The sequence below is a fragment of the Nothobranchius furzeri genome, chromosome 18, assembly GCF_043380555.1.
Source record: "Nothobranchius furzeri strain GRZ-AD chromosome 18, NfurGRZ-RIMD1, whole genome shotgun sequence".
NCBI lineage: Eukaryota > Metazoa > Chordata > Actinopteri > Cyprinodontiformes > Nothobranchiidae > Nothobranchius > Nothobranchius furzeri.
In genome coordinates, this window is record NC_091758.1 from 6,088,382 (window position 1) to 6,103,006 (window position 14,625).

The following is a 14,625-nucleotide window of genomic DNA, read 5'->3' on the forward strand; positions in this document are numbered from 1 at the left end:
CAGTTGCCCATATGGTTAAGCCGGCCTTGCCCAAGGCCAATGTGCTGACATTAATGGAGACGAACTGGGAGTTCCCCCCCCCCAAGTAATAGTTAGCATACAGTGCTATTGATATGCTAATGTCATTTTGGTCACTTAATGCTAGTATAAAATTAGCTGAATAATTTTCTTGTGCATAGTAATGTCCCTACTTCTTAAAAAACACTAGGGTAAACATCATTATCAAAGTTTTAATGCTTTTATTTTTACTAAAGTTGTTTAACCATTTTTAATCAGGCAAAAAGTAACCGACATTTTGACTGTGAAGATAAATTAGCTGAGTGATACATAATTTTATTCAGGCAAAGTCTGGGACAGCTACTTGGGTCCTATACAATTCCACACACTTCCACTAGGGGGAAGAGTAGAGTTATACACAAACTGGGATGTTGGTGACCAAATGGGACACACAAATACACAGACGCTTGCTCTCCTCCTTGGCTCTAGATCCTAGTGCCTTCCTTTTCTTAATCAGCGTCTTTATTTCAGCCCATAGAACAGCATTCTGTCACTGTAAACACACACACACACACACATACTGGTTTCCATGTTTGATGGGGACCAAAGTTAGGATCATCAGTTGTGGGGACCACCGTTTCTGGAGGTTTTAGATACTTCAAAAAAATCAGGTGTAACAACCAATGCACCATTAGCCTATACACAACTTTAAAATAATGAAATTCCAAAGTATCAACAGGACCATGTTTTATGGGGACACATAAATTAACTGATTTTCATGGTTTATGGGGACATATTAGCATCAAATTTGCATATTTTACACACATATGTGTGTACCTAATGGGGTCCTTGGAGACATTACCTCATGGGGACATTGAAAGAAAAATGTTAAAATATCCATCAACTTTAGATCTCAAGCAAATGTTATTCTCCATTTCACATTTCTTAGAAGACAAAAAAATCTAGCCAGAGGGGCTGATCATTCAAAATTTCAATCAGCCTCAGCAAGACACTTCACCTAACTTGGCCATCTTGACGAGACCGTCTCAGGGCACCAGCAACTACAAAGTTTATCTAACACATCAAGTGTGACTGTGTGAGTGCATTATTAATGGAAAGCGAAGTGCTGTATAACTAATCCATTCTTATTATAAACCATTCATTTTACCACTAGGTCAGAGTACATGTAACCAATATAAAAATAGTTAATTATGGAAATTTAAAGGACAATAAACAAAGCAACTGGTCAAAACATTTTTAATGATGAACGACCAAGACCAGAAACCAGGATCCACAAGTCATATAACTAAAGCAGGCCCCAACCAAAAAAAATTATTGTCAGTTAAATAAATAAAACAAAGTTGATGCCACTTTCTTTCAAACAATTAGGGTATCAATCTTTCTGGAGTTTCATGAAACAAAAAATACAACATGGCATAAAAAGATTAAAATGTTCTTTTTTCAATGTGTATCATATACACTTTAAACAATGGGGGCTGCTGATCTTTCAACTAGTAAGTCTGTCTAAGAAAAGCAGTGAAACTTGGTGAAGAACAGAAAAGCTGTCAATGGGGCCTTAACTCATTCACTGCCAGCGTTTCTCACCGTTTTTACTGTTTTTTTAAGAGTCACAGAACGTTGCGCGCTAGGATGATGTTGATGCCAAAACAACCAAAACAAAGCGGAGACTCACCTCTTACATCAGGAAGAATCCGTGTGTTTCGAGTTGATAGATAATTAGATTTATCCCATATTACCTTAAAGGACGACACACCCGGAGAGAGAGGGAAAATTGATTATTTGTAATGTCCATGTGGGCGAATCAACATGTGAGAAGCTGAACTCAACCAACCAGCCTCCACTCTGCTCCAGCCTCAGCCTTCTGCTCTTACCAGCTCTGCATACCCTCCACCATTATGTTTGGTAATTAAATGTTAAGTAATATTTAATCTCCATAATGCTGGAACCTGAAATAAACACACATGACAACAAGGAAGACATTTTACCCTGAGTCCCCAAAACATGGAGAGTTAACACAGAGAAACCTCCTCCGAGGCTTCCCCACGTCACTCCCGTGTGCTCCTAGCTCGTCAGGGGCTTTATTCACAATGGAGGGAGGAGAAGGCGGGCCTTCTCAGGTTACAGAGGTACAGAGGTTTCTTACAATCAACATCCTTGCTCAACCTTTCATGAACAGCCACAGTAGTTGGCAAACACAGAGATTCATGATGTGTTATGGCATCGTTTAGGCCTCAAAAAAGTACAATTATAAAAATACCCAACATGAGCGTTATCTGTTCTTTCATAATCCGTTGTTGAATTGTGATCGGCAGATGCTTTTCCGGTACGTGCCTCACTTTTTTTTTTACAGGAACGGCCCAAAACGATCTCCTAATACATAGATGGTCTGCTTCCTGATCATGTGACGTGTGACGTATGCGGATGAAGATCGGCTTCAGGGCGAGATGTTTGTTCTCTCAGCGCGGGGGCTCATTCTGATGCTCAAACAGTAAAAAAAATGCAAATGACGACTTAAGTCGTCATTGGCAGTGAACGGTTGGATCTAAAATGACGACTTTAGTCGTCAACGGCAGTGAATGAGTTAATGAAGATCACTAAAGGACTAAAACCTAAAAACAGGTCAAGCAAAATGTGTTTCAGTTGCCCATAGCTAAGCAGCTAAAGTAAAAGGAAGGCTTTTTAAAAGCTATTTTTGCTGGAATTTTCTTTTGTTCGCCATTATACAATTATAAACAACAAGATGGCTGACAAGATGGCTGACGGGAGAGTCTCATGAATTTTCCTCCTACCTACCAACAAATATCATGGAAAGAACTTAACATCCAAGAGATTGATCAAGTCTCTTACATTCTTAAAGAAGTCTTGCTTCTTTTTTGGGAGTATTACCTAAAATTTTGAAGCTTTGAGTCCTTTTTTCTTCATCACATGTGCTCTACAAGTAACACTGGGCCTACTGGATTACCTCAAACCTGGAATTCTTTTTGTCTTCTAAGAATTTAAACAGATGATCAAGAAAAATGGCGACAAAGAGGCTATCAGAAGATATTGAAGAAATTAAGAAGTCCCTTAACTTCATGTCGGAAGAACTGAGTAAGGTGGCAAAGCAGCAAACAGGACTAATGGACTTAATTGAAGAAGTAAGGCAACTTAAGACTGTGATTAAGGAAAAAGATAAGAGGATTGAAGAGTTGGAAAGAAGAGTTGAAGATCTGGAGCAGGTATACAAGAATGGAAGATGTGGTGATTTCTGGTCTGAAGACAAATCACTACACCTATGCACGGAGTACAGCAGGTGACAAGGAGGGAGAAGACGCACCTAGAGCTGAAAAGGATTTGCTTGAGCAGCAAGTTATTCAGTTTTTTAAAAACAAAGACATTCCCTTGGATAGTAAAAATATAGCAGCATGTCATACTATTTCACAAAAGCATAACAAGATGCCAACTATTATACTTCGATTTGTGAGCAGGAAATATAAAGTTGAACTGTTGAAGATGGGAAGGAAATTAAAGGGAACTGGAGTGTACGTGAATGAGCATCTTACAAAGAGAAATGCTGACATCGCACGACAGGCAAGACTTTTAAAGAAGGAAAGGCACATCCAAGACACCTGGACAAGGAACTGTAAGGTATTCATAAGACTCAATGGGTCACCAGAACAAGCAAAAGTTGTTGTTAGAGATGTTGCAGATCTTGAGAGATTTAAACAAATTAAATAGAATTCAGTGGAGAAATAGAAGTACTTTTGTTGCTGACTGTGAAATGGACAATATCTGATAAGTGTGAGAAAAAAAGCTATGTATGCAAATGTGTGGAACATTTCATGAGTTAGATAATATTGATCCAGATATCCACCTTTATCACAATGTTGATATGACATGTGATTATTATAGTGGGGAAGAGTTAGATCCTAAGATAAAAGGTTTCTCGTTAATTCACTTTAACAGTCGGAGTCTTTACAGTAATTTTTTTAAAATCAAAGAGTATCTTGATCAGTTTCAAAATAAGTTTGCTGTGGTGGCAATTTCAGAAACATGGTTGAATGATGACAGAGAACTGCAGGATGGACTAGAGGGTTATGAAATGTTTTGGCAAAATAGGAGGAATAGAAGAGGAGGAGGGGTCGCTATATTTGTTATATCATGTCTTAAATGTAAAATTGTTAACAATATGACCGCTGTGGTGGATAACTTGATGGAATGTTTAACTATTGAAATTCAAGTTGAAAGATCTAAAAACATATTAGTTGGCTGTATTTATCGTACACCTGCATCGTGCATGGATCAGTTTATGAGAGAAATTTCTGTAATACTGGAAAAACACAAAGAAAAGACTACTTTATTTTGTGGTGATTTTAATATTGATTTATTGAAGGCATTTGATCACAATAAGACATCTGAATTTACTGATACAATGTTTAGTTTTGGGTTCTATCCGTTTATTCTAAAGCCCAGCAGAATAAAGATGGATAGTGCCACTTTGATTGACAACATTTTCTTTAATAAGATAGATGGTAAGATACACAGTGGACTGTTAGTCACGGATGTAAGTGATCACTTGCCTGTCTTTTCAGTGCTTGAAATGAATAATCAATTTAATATTCGAGAGGAAAAGATTGATTACATTGGTAGAATAAAAACACCAGAACACATTGCAGCTTTTAAAAGAGAATTAGAAAATTATGACTGGAAAAAGGTTTATGTGGAAGACACTAATGATGCATATAATGCATTTCTAGACATATTTTTGTCAATCTATGACAGCCATTGTCCACTGAAAAAGTTTTCTGAAAATCTCAAAAAGAAAAAAACATGGATGACAAAAGGTCTGGAAAGAGCATGCAAAAGGAAAAATAAGTTATATAAGATTTTTTTGACAAATAGAACTAAGGAAAATGAAGACAAATATAAGAAATATAGAAACAGATTAACAACTATTTTGCGATATGAAAAGAAAAGTTATGAAAAGCTGCTTCAAAAATCTAAAAATAATATAAAGGCTACCTGGAGTGTACTTAATAAGATAATAAAAAATCAGAATAATATATGTTTTCCAACATGTATTGTAAAAGAAGGTAATGTAGCGATTAAGAATATTGAGAGTATAGTCAACGAATTTAATGATTACTTTGTTAATTTAGGTCCCAATTTGGCAAAAGAGATTTCTGTACCAGGAAGACATGATGACAAATTTTTAAATTGTACGTCTTATAAATGCAACTCAATGTTTCTTGGAGGAGTCTGTGAGAGTGATATTATAGATGTGGTGAGTAAATTTAAGAGTAAAAAATCCATGGATTGTGACGGCCTTGATATGTCATTAGTTAAAGAAGTTCTTCATAGTATCCTTCAACCGTTAACTTATATTTGTAACAAATCATTTCAAACCGGAATTTTTCCAGATAAAATGAAAATTGCCAAAGTGATCCCAATATATAAAAATGGAGATAAACAGGTTGTGTCAAATTATAGACCAGTATCTTTGCTGCCTTCATTTTCAAAGATTCTTGAAAAACTATTTGAAAACAGACTAAATTCTTTTCTTGAAAAATATGATTTATTGAATGACCATCAGTATGGGTTCAGAAGAAATCGATCAACATCTCTAGCAGTAATGGAATTTATTGAAAATATTGCAACAATTGTGGATAAAAAACAGATTGGAATAGGTGTGTTCATTGATTTACGCAAAGCCTTCGATACGATAGATCATTCTTTACTGTTACAGAAATGTGAAAGATTTGGTTTAAGAGGTGTTGTACAACTTTGGTTAAATAGTTACTTGGAAAGAAGGTTCCAATATGTGAGTATTAATAATATGAAATCTAAACTTAGACAAGTAACTTGTGGAGTTCCGCAAGGATCGGTGTTGGGACCAAAGCTATTTTTACTTTATATAAATGATATTTGTACAGCTAGTGATATTTTAAAATATGTGATGTTTGCTGATGATACAAACTTATTTTGTTCTGGAGATAACATAAAGGAATTACTGAAAACAGTGGAAATAGAATTGATGAAGTTAAATAGATGGTTTGTATTTAATAAACTATCACTGAATGAAAGTAAAACAAAATTTATGTTGTTTGGAGGTATTAAGAATAATATTGAAGTAAAATTAAATCTAAATAATGTTGAAATTGAACGAGTAAATGAGACTAAATTTTTAGGAGTAATAATTGATGATAAACTTTGTTGGAAGTCTCACATAGATCATGTGAAACGGAAATTATCTAAGTCTATTTCTATTCTTTATAAAACAAGAGATTTATTGCACAAGAGCTGCCTTTATTTATTGTACACTTCCCTTTGCTTGCCTTATATGAGTTATTGTGTGGAAATTTGGGGGAAAACATACAAAACATATCTGGATTCAATTTTTAAATTGCAAAAAAGAGCTATTAGAATAATAAATAAAGCTGGATATAGGGAGTCCACAAACCAAATTTTCGTAGGATCAGCTATGTTAAAATTTAAGGACATTATATATCTTAAAACTTTAGAAATGATGTATAGAGTGGTGAAAAAGAATGTTCCAATTTGTATTTTAAGTATGTTTAAATTAAGAGATGGAAAATATGATTTGAGGGGGTCTTATATGTTTGAAATACCTAAAGTGAGAACTAATGCGAAATATAGATGTGTGTCGGTTTTGGGAGTGAAGTTATGGAATGGACTTAATGATGAACTGAAGATGTGTTATTCTTTGTCGTTTTTCAAGAAAATTTTAAAAAATTGCATCTTCCAAAGTTATAGAAACTTAGTTTGATGTCCAACCTTGTGTTGATTTGATTTCTTGATTTATCATTGTTTTTTCTTTAAATGTTATGCATCTTAGCTATCAGCCTTGGTTAAGGATTTGATTATGTCTGTGGGAGTTAAGGATAGGCTAATTATAAGCCACTAGGCTTCAACCTATTCCTTTTTTCGGTTGCTTGATTACTTTTATGTAAAATTGATAAATTGTTGTTGTTGACCGAATAAAAATATCTATCTATCTATCTATCTATAAATGTAGAACTTAAGGTTTTGCCAGCTGCGACTTTTAAGAGCAACAGGTTTGGCCTTCAAACATTTCTCACAGTCATCCTTTGCTGGCATGGTGCACAAAGTGATAAAATGATGCATGCATCTTTCCACTGCCTGCACTTCCATAGGGTTCTAGGGAATTCTTCTCTTCACAGGAGCTATGCCTGAAAGTAGTGGAGAAACAAAAAAAAAAAGGTTTTTATTATAACATCTAGGGCTAGAAGTCTAACTAGTGTACTGTGACGAAATAATCCTCACGTTACACTAGCCATGGGCTAGTATGAAATCAAGATGGAATAACTTTAAAGCACAAATATGCAAAACTCCAAAAGCATACTGTTTGAACAATCTCCAATTTAAAAACTGCTTCTCACTGAAATCACATGTAGCTTTAATGTTACCTCCAATTCACAATGGGAGTGCCTGTGGTGCATTACAGCAGTGGCACATCTCTGCTTCAAATAGAAACCATTATAGTCTATGGTTTGGCACACACACACACCCGTGAAATGTTTCAGGCGCATCACAGAAACCTGTTGCTGTGCTGCTAAAGATAGCATTGGGTTCTATTTTTTGTCACTACTCATTAACATTTTGAAGTTCAAGGCTGAACTTAGCATTTTAATTTTAAAGTCAGAATAAATATCAGTGGCCCAAAACACCATCATAAGATTGTGAATTTAAAAAAATAAATTAAACAATAAGAGGTTTAAATGAAACATACCAAGTCCATGAAATACTTCTTTGTGGTGTATATTCTCAATCACCCTGGACTTGGCAAATACATGAAAATTTCAAAAGGCCATTTAAAGTTGTGGTCATTAGGAAAACACAAAGTCATCTTAACAAAAAGGGTAAAGGGTGGGGGGTTTCTGGCTGCCTAATATAAGAGTTTTTGCTTAAACAGTATTATGCTAAAGCTTTTTAAAACCTTTTTAAAACATTTATTATTTAGCCATGTACAGCAGCGCAGTAGCACCATGCAACGTCGCTTAGATTATCTATTATTTATCAGTGTGGGAAATAAGTATCTTGAGAGCACATGAACAGCACATTCAGAGAGCTCGTGTCTAATGCTCATCATGTGAGAGTTTACAGCCATATGTAAATCCACTTCAAATATTGATTTATTTGAGGGCAGCTGTAGCTCAGGAGGTAGCATGGGTTGGCCAGACGAGCAGATTTGCGCAAAATGGCAGCCTCTCCTCTGTCAAACCGCCCCAGGGCAGCTGTGGCTACAGTGTGTGAATGTCAGAATGCATGAATGGAAAGCGCTTTGGGTGTCTTGATAAGTGCAATATAAATCCAAACTATTATTATTATTATTATTTAAGACATTAAGACTTAAGGGTCTTAATTTTTCTTTAATTAAATTCAAGACTTTACTTTTCAATACCCTGTGTTATGCTGTCCAGCACCCAATGTTGCGTCAGCATATTCCTGTCTATGGTATTGCTAACCTGCAGGAAACAGGTTATATAGAAAGTAGCTATGAGTTACCAGAAACATCACTAGGTTGTTTGCTAGGCATTTTGGGGGAAAAAGTCAAGAATGGGGTCTGGAAAATTTGTTAGAAATAGTGGCAAAGTTACTAATTTAGCAACACTGAGTAGGAAGTGCGCTAGAGTTGCAACTCTGAGTTACCTACGAGGGAGGAGCAAATGATCAGCTCATTTTTTTTGTTTTATAATAGTTCAAAATCCATATTCTAATTGAGATGAAAATTCTATTAATTGAACAGACCTACTTTGAACATAATTCATTAATTTAGCAGTGAATATTATTGCAGAACTTCAATGTCATTAGTCACTTATTTGAACTTTGGATCTAATCTACTCATCAACCAGTGGAAATGAATCTCTTATATTCATTTGAGAAAATATATTATTTATTCATATATAATAATACTTATATTATATAAATAATAATATAACTATATTATTGTTATTATTATTGTAATTAATGATGATGAGAAAGGTGAAATTGCAACATTTCCGTATTTCCTGGAATTCATTTAAGTTTAGTACTTATTTTCTCAGTAAGATATGTTCAATATTTTATGTTCTTATGACTGCTGTTTTATTTGTTGAAAATATCTTACTTTCATTTTCATTTTTACAACAGCATTCGATGTGCAAAAAATGGACCATATTTTAAAAAGAAAACTGAGCAGCCTTTTGATGAGGATGGAACTTCCTCATCTGATGAGGGTGGTTTACGTTTCCTGGACGGCAGTGGTACAGTCTCATTCTTCTCTGGTGGAGGAATTGCTTCCTTTGCTGATTGGCCTGTTAGAATAAGTACAATTTATTGGTTGTTGAAATTACATCTTTCTATCCATTCATGCCTCCATCAACACACCCACAAACTGTGGCATTAACAAGTCCTACCATCAAAATTAGCTGAAGTGTTTGCTTCCTTTTGAGTCTCATCTTCCTCATCAGTGTCCAGAATTTTTTCTGTTTAAATTACAAATTATAGCTCAACTAATAAAGAAAAAAAATAAAGCATTTTTTATAAGAACATACCATCAGGCTCTATTTGAACCTCATCCAAGTTTTTACCATGAAACTCAGCTAATCTTACTTGTTCCAAAGCCATTAGAACTTTGCTGATTTAGGCAAGTTGCAGGGTCTTCTCAGGAAGTCGGTAAAACTCACGATGATTTCTGATGTCGTGTCCAAGAAAGTTGGCCAGTTGATCCATCTGTGTGTCTGTCATGTTCAGGACCGTTGAAAGTGTTGCAGCATGTTTTCTAAGTCCGGTTGATGTCAGTGACTTTGAACACTTTGCCCCACAGGCTGTTGCAAAAACATGGAGGCAATCGGAGCCTCGAAAATGTGTCATGGCCTCTGGTCTTGCGAACATGTAAATGTTGTCTTTTAAAACTCCACTGGTCTCTCTCTGCTTAATAAGAAGTTCCAATGAACTAAGCATTTCTTGCGTAAGGAGAATTGGAACTGGTCGTCCTCGCTTTCCCCTTGTGACAATTCTTGAGAAGTATCTGCAGAGTTTTTTCTCCACTTCAGTGTCCAGTCGATATCTTCATGTGGATCAGAGGTGTCTCTTGATAAAAATGCAGACAAAGGCATGCTAGCCACCTCTCCTTCCCTCCAGCGATTGAAAAGAATGATCTGAACAAGACAAATCTTTGTCAGCTCTGTCCAAGCTTTTGTAGATGGACATTCAGAGAGTGTATTGTACCACTTATTTTGAACAACATTCAAATGCTTGTGCAAATTCTGGACATCCTCAGTAAATGGCATGAGAGTGGGCACATTCCACTTGGCTTCCCTGATGTTCCTTAACGCAGTAGCAGAGATCAAGTCATTCCACTTTTCCTGATGAACATCAAGAAAGTCAGTGGCTTTTTTTTACAAGCTCGTTGTCGTTTGAAATCAACCCCTGCTCTTTTAAGAGCTTGCTCATTTTTACCAGGGTATTCCCAAGTTTGGGTGCAAGTGATGGAGTTGTATACTTGCTTGTTTCACTGTCATAACCACAGGTAAACTGAACAGCTTTGACAGTCTCCATGTAATGAGTTGGATCGATGAGATCTTCCATTTTAGTAATGGTTGTAACTTCCGGGCATTGTATAGCAATCTTCCCACTTCTCGCATCTTCTCTCGTACACATTGTTGATTCCTGTCTGATGTACCACCTTTATTTAGAAAGTGTTGTCCAATATCAATAATGACTGTCAAGTTTAACGATTTCTGTAACTGGGTCATGATTCAAGGCACTGATTACTTTCCACAGTTGCTTACTTATGTTAGAAGGCACAGGTGATGTGTAATTACACAAGGACTGCACACAGTTTTTCCCTGGTTTTGGAGTGGCAGATTTACTGTTGAGTTTGCAATTGCACATGTGCCACCATAACACCTTTCTTGTGAAAAGTGCTTGACAATATGCACAATGCATGAAGTCATCGCCTTGTTTTTCACTTGATGATCGCTTAAATGGCACTAGCTCTCCAGTTCCTGACTCCAGAACGTCAGCATTGTGAGCATAGTTTTCTCTGTTACGAATATAATCAAGCTGATGTTTTCTTTCTTTTGATCCTGTTGGAAAGCTCAGAGCTTAAGCCACATCAAATTTATCTTGATGGGCACGTTCCAGATGCCTTGCCATCTTTGTATATGATCTGCTGCAATAAAAGCAGTAATGTCGCTTGTTGTATGCTCTTTTTCCAGCTTTTTTACAGTATTCCTTCACAACAATGGGTTGACTTGAACTGGGTTCTTCATCAGATTCAGAGTTTTCTAATCTGCTGGGGTTAACATTGTCAGAAATGCTGTCACAGACAACCCAGAGGAAAAGAAAATTAGAAAAGAGATCTCAAAAATGTTTCCTTTTGTTCTCATAGACAATCTTGAGATCTGTGGGAAACAATAATGAGTCATTAGCATATTTCTCCTTTTTCTCATTTTTTTCTCCAAAACTGAAAGATGCCGTAAGTCTCAAATTAGTCTTGTTTTAAGTTTCAAAGGAGTACTCACAAAACTCTCAACTACTTCTCAGATTTACTTCTTTTTCATTCCTCATTTTGGCCTCATGTAGAGAAATCAAAGAGGTCTACTCGGGAACTCATTCTTTTCTCCTACCCCACCCTTGTTGAATCAAATGTAGGAATCTCATAATGAGCTCAGGCAGAGCAGACAAAAAGTTCTACACAAAGGCTAAATGTTTTCTCTACAAAATTTAAAGGCAGGGATATGGAATTCTTTAGGAGAGCCACTATCCAGCATGTTTTAGAGGTTACCTTCAACACAACTGATTTTAATCTACAGAGCCTGAGGAGCTGCTGAACAGGTAAATTGTGTTGAAGCAGGAGAGAAACTAAAACATGCTGGATAGTGGCTCTCCAGAACCAGGGTTCCCTACCCCTGATTTAAAGATGTGGTTCACTGAAAAACCATGTTTTATTTGTTTTTTCTGATTCTAATGGGTCACTCTGAGATTTTCATGCAGACTGAACATGAAAATTGTCTCCTACACCTATCTCCTGCATTAGCTTCTGATAGTCAGTGGTAGAGGTGCATTGCTTTTAACAAGTCAGATGTCCAAATATCAGGAAATAAGAATCCAAATCTTGCTGTCTGTAGCTCAGCTGTGATGTGGCTCACAGATGTGGTTCTTGAAACTACTACCCAGATCACTGCAAATGTATTTATTAAATGAGTGAATCGCACTTTTAACTTCATTAACATTTATTTTTAATTATCTTATTGTAAAAAAGTTTTTTTGAAGACGTAAATACAATAAAGTTACTTTTTTATGGCAATATCAAATGAATCTGTTATATTCTTAACAGTATTATGAGCTATTGCTAATGGTATTTTTTCTACAAGACAAGGCATTTTTAGGGTTTAAAGTTCCTACTTTTAGAGATCCTTGAACATCTCCAGCATGGACCTTCTTATCATTAATTGTGTGTGTGCATTATGGATTTTTACATTTCCATCCTCCAAAAATGACATATCCAGCTTCTGAATAGCTTCCTTCTCCACCGTAAATCATCTTTCAGTGTCATTTTCAATCACCTTTTTATAACCTATAATGAAAGAATAATCAACCATAAAAGCAATATGAAGCACAGACTACTGTCAATCATCTCAGTAGAGTTTTGATTCTGCTGGATGAAAATATATGTGTCTACCTTATAAGCTTCTTTTATATATTTACCTTGTAAGCTCTTTTGTATTATTCTATGCTATTTTATATTATCATATGCTATGGAGACCTGCTCAGATACTAAGGGCCTCTCAGTGTTCTTCTGCACAAAGATTAATAGCAGCATATTCTCTTCTGCACCAAAAAAGGGAGTGAACACATTCCATCTCTTCTCAAGTTCCTCTCGGTACCGGTGTGTGTGTCTTTTCCTATCAAGGACGTATCAGGATGTTCTTGGTTATCTCAAGGATGCATGTTCTCGTGATGTATTAACTGTCCACTAACAAGGCTGTTATTTTTTACCTGTCATGACCAATGACGTGTGTATATGGCAAACTGCGTATGTTACATTCCAGTATTCCTCAATAAAAATCAGCCGTATCAGCAGACTAGGAGAGAGTGCCTGGATGCAGCAGACAGGAGCAGAACGCGGGTTCTAGCTGGAGCTGCATGCTCTCTCCCTCATGAGCGGTGAAACAGTGACTGGACTTCTGATCATTTGACTCCACATTCTACCAACGAAAGGTGTTTATCTCCATCTTCTCCGAACCTGTGTTTGGTCTAACAGAAGAAAGACCAACAAAATTTGGCGTCACGAACAGGATTTTTTTCTTTTTGAAGTAAAAGGAGTTTTTGGAGGACGATTTGACCAACCGACCCAGTGAACGATCTTGGCACAAAACACCGGGGTGAAAATCATGGTTAGCAGGCCTTTTTTCTAAAAATCTGCTCATTGGATTTATCCAAAGCCTTTGTGTCTTGAATCTTAGTAGCTGTGGTCCTAAAATAATCGTTGGAGAAGAAAGTGGAGACAAGTGCAGAAATAATAAGAGATTTTTTGTAATGGTTTAATGGTAAAATAAGATAAGGATTTTTACAATGGTGTAATGGTAAAAAGATAAGGAAATAGTACAAAACGGGGTTGGAGGCCCAGGGAATTTAGAAGCCCCTAAATTCCATTTAAGGTCTTGGACCTTATAAAGCTTCCAGGTCGTGGCGGACCACACTATTTACTGACGAGTGAATAGAAAATATAACGAGGTTATATTAGCTAGGTTAAGGCCTTAGGGGGTGGGAACCCTAAAATTCTACAGGTCAGGGACCTGTTTCTGGGTTGGAGTCCCTAGGAGGTAAAAGAAGACTCCTAAAATTCTACAGGTCAGGGACCTGGTTCGGGGTTAGAGGCCCTGGGAGGTGAGAGAACTCCCAAAATTCTATAGGTCTGGGACCTTTTCATGAAATGAGAAAACTGTTTTAATGAAACTGTTTTTGACACAAAACACACGCCATAGTTAGAAAACACGCTGTATGAATGTCAAGTCTCAATCAGCTTTGTCGGTAAAACAGATGAAGCTGACTGATTAACTTGAATTACATAATAAAAGAGACAGAATAAACTCCACATGAGAGTAAATACGTCTCTTTAAGCTGAGCAAACATATTATCTGCACTCACGAATAGTGCAGAAAGTAAGGATAAGTGTAAAAACACATAGATTTTTCATATCATAACCAATAGGGGATTAGCTGAATGAGCGGTGAACACCACACCCACCGCAGATAAGAAGGGTAATGAATGAATGAACTGTACTAACAATTGTATGTGTAAGTGAGAGAAATACAGCGCGCCTTTGTGAATGCAATAGGTAAGATCTTCTGACCTGAATAAGGTAGAAGCAGAAGATACCACAAAGGTCATTAGCGTTGTCTCACTTTTTAATACTGGGGATTAGAGCCCCCTATGGGCTAAGACCTCGCCAGTCCAAATTGTCACCAAAATCAGCTGCATACTAACAGAATGATGGAAAAAGAATATGATTGTGGAACGGAGGATGATGGATGGGGACCTAATGACATTCTGAGTACACTGGGAGAGCAATTAGCCTGCGTAGAGACTGTAATAAAT

General features: G+C 36.5%; 1 long non-coding RNA gene across 1 annotated transcript; it reads right to left on the reverse strand.

The window, feature by feature from the left end:
• Positions 1-9,222: 9,222 nt before the first annotated feature.
• On the reverse strand, positions 9,223-10,344 carry LOC139063854 (uncharacterized). The gene is made up of 3 exons (XR_011517178.1): positions 9,573-10,344; positions 9,435-9,503; positions 9,223-9,332 (listed from the first exon to the last, which is right to left on the reverse strand). It is a non-coding gene; the product is annotated as an uncharacterized lncRNA (long non-coding RNA).
• Between the last annotated feature and the right edge of the window lie 4,281 nt (positions 10,345-14,625).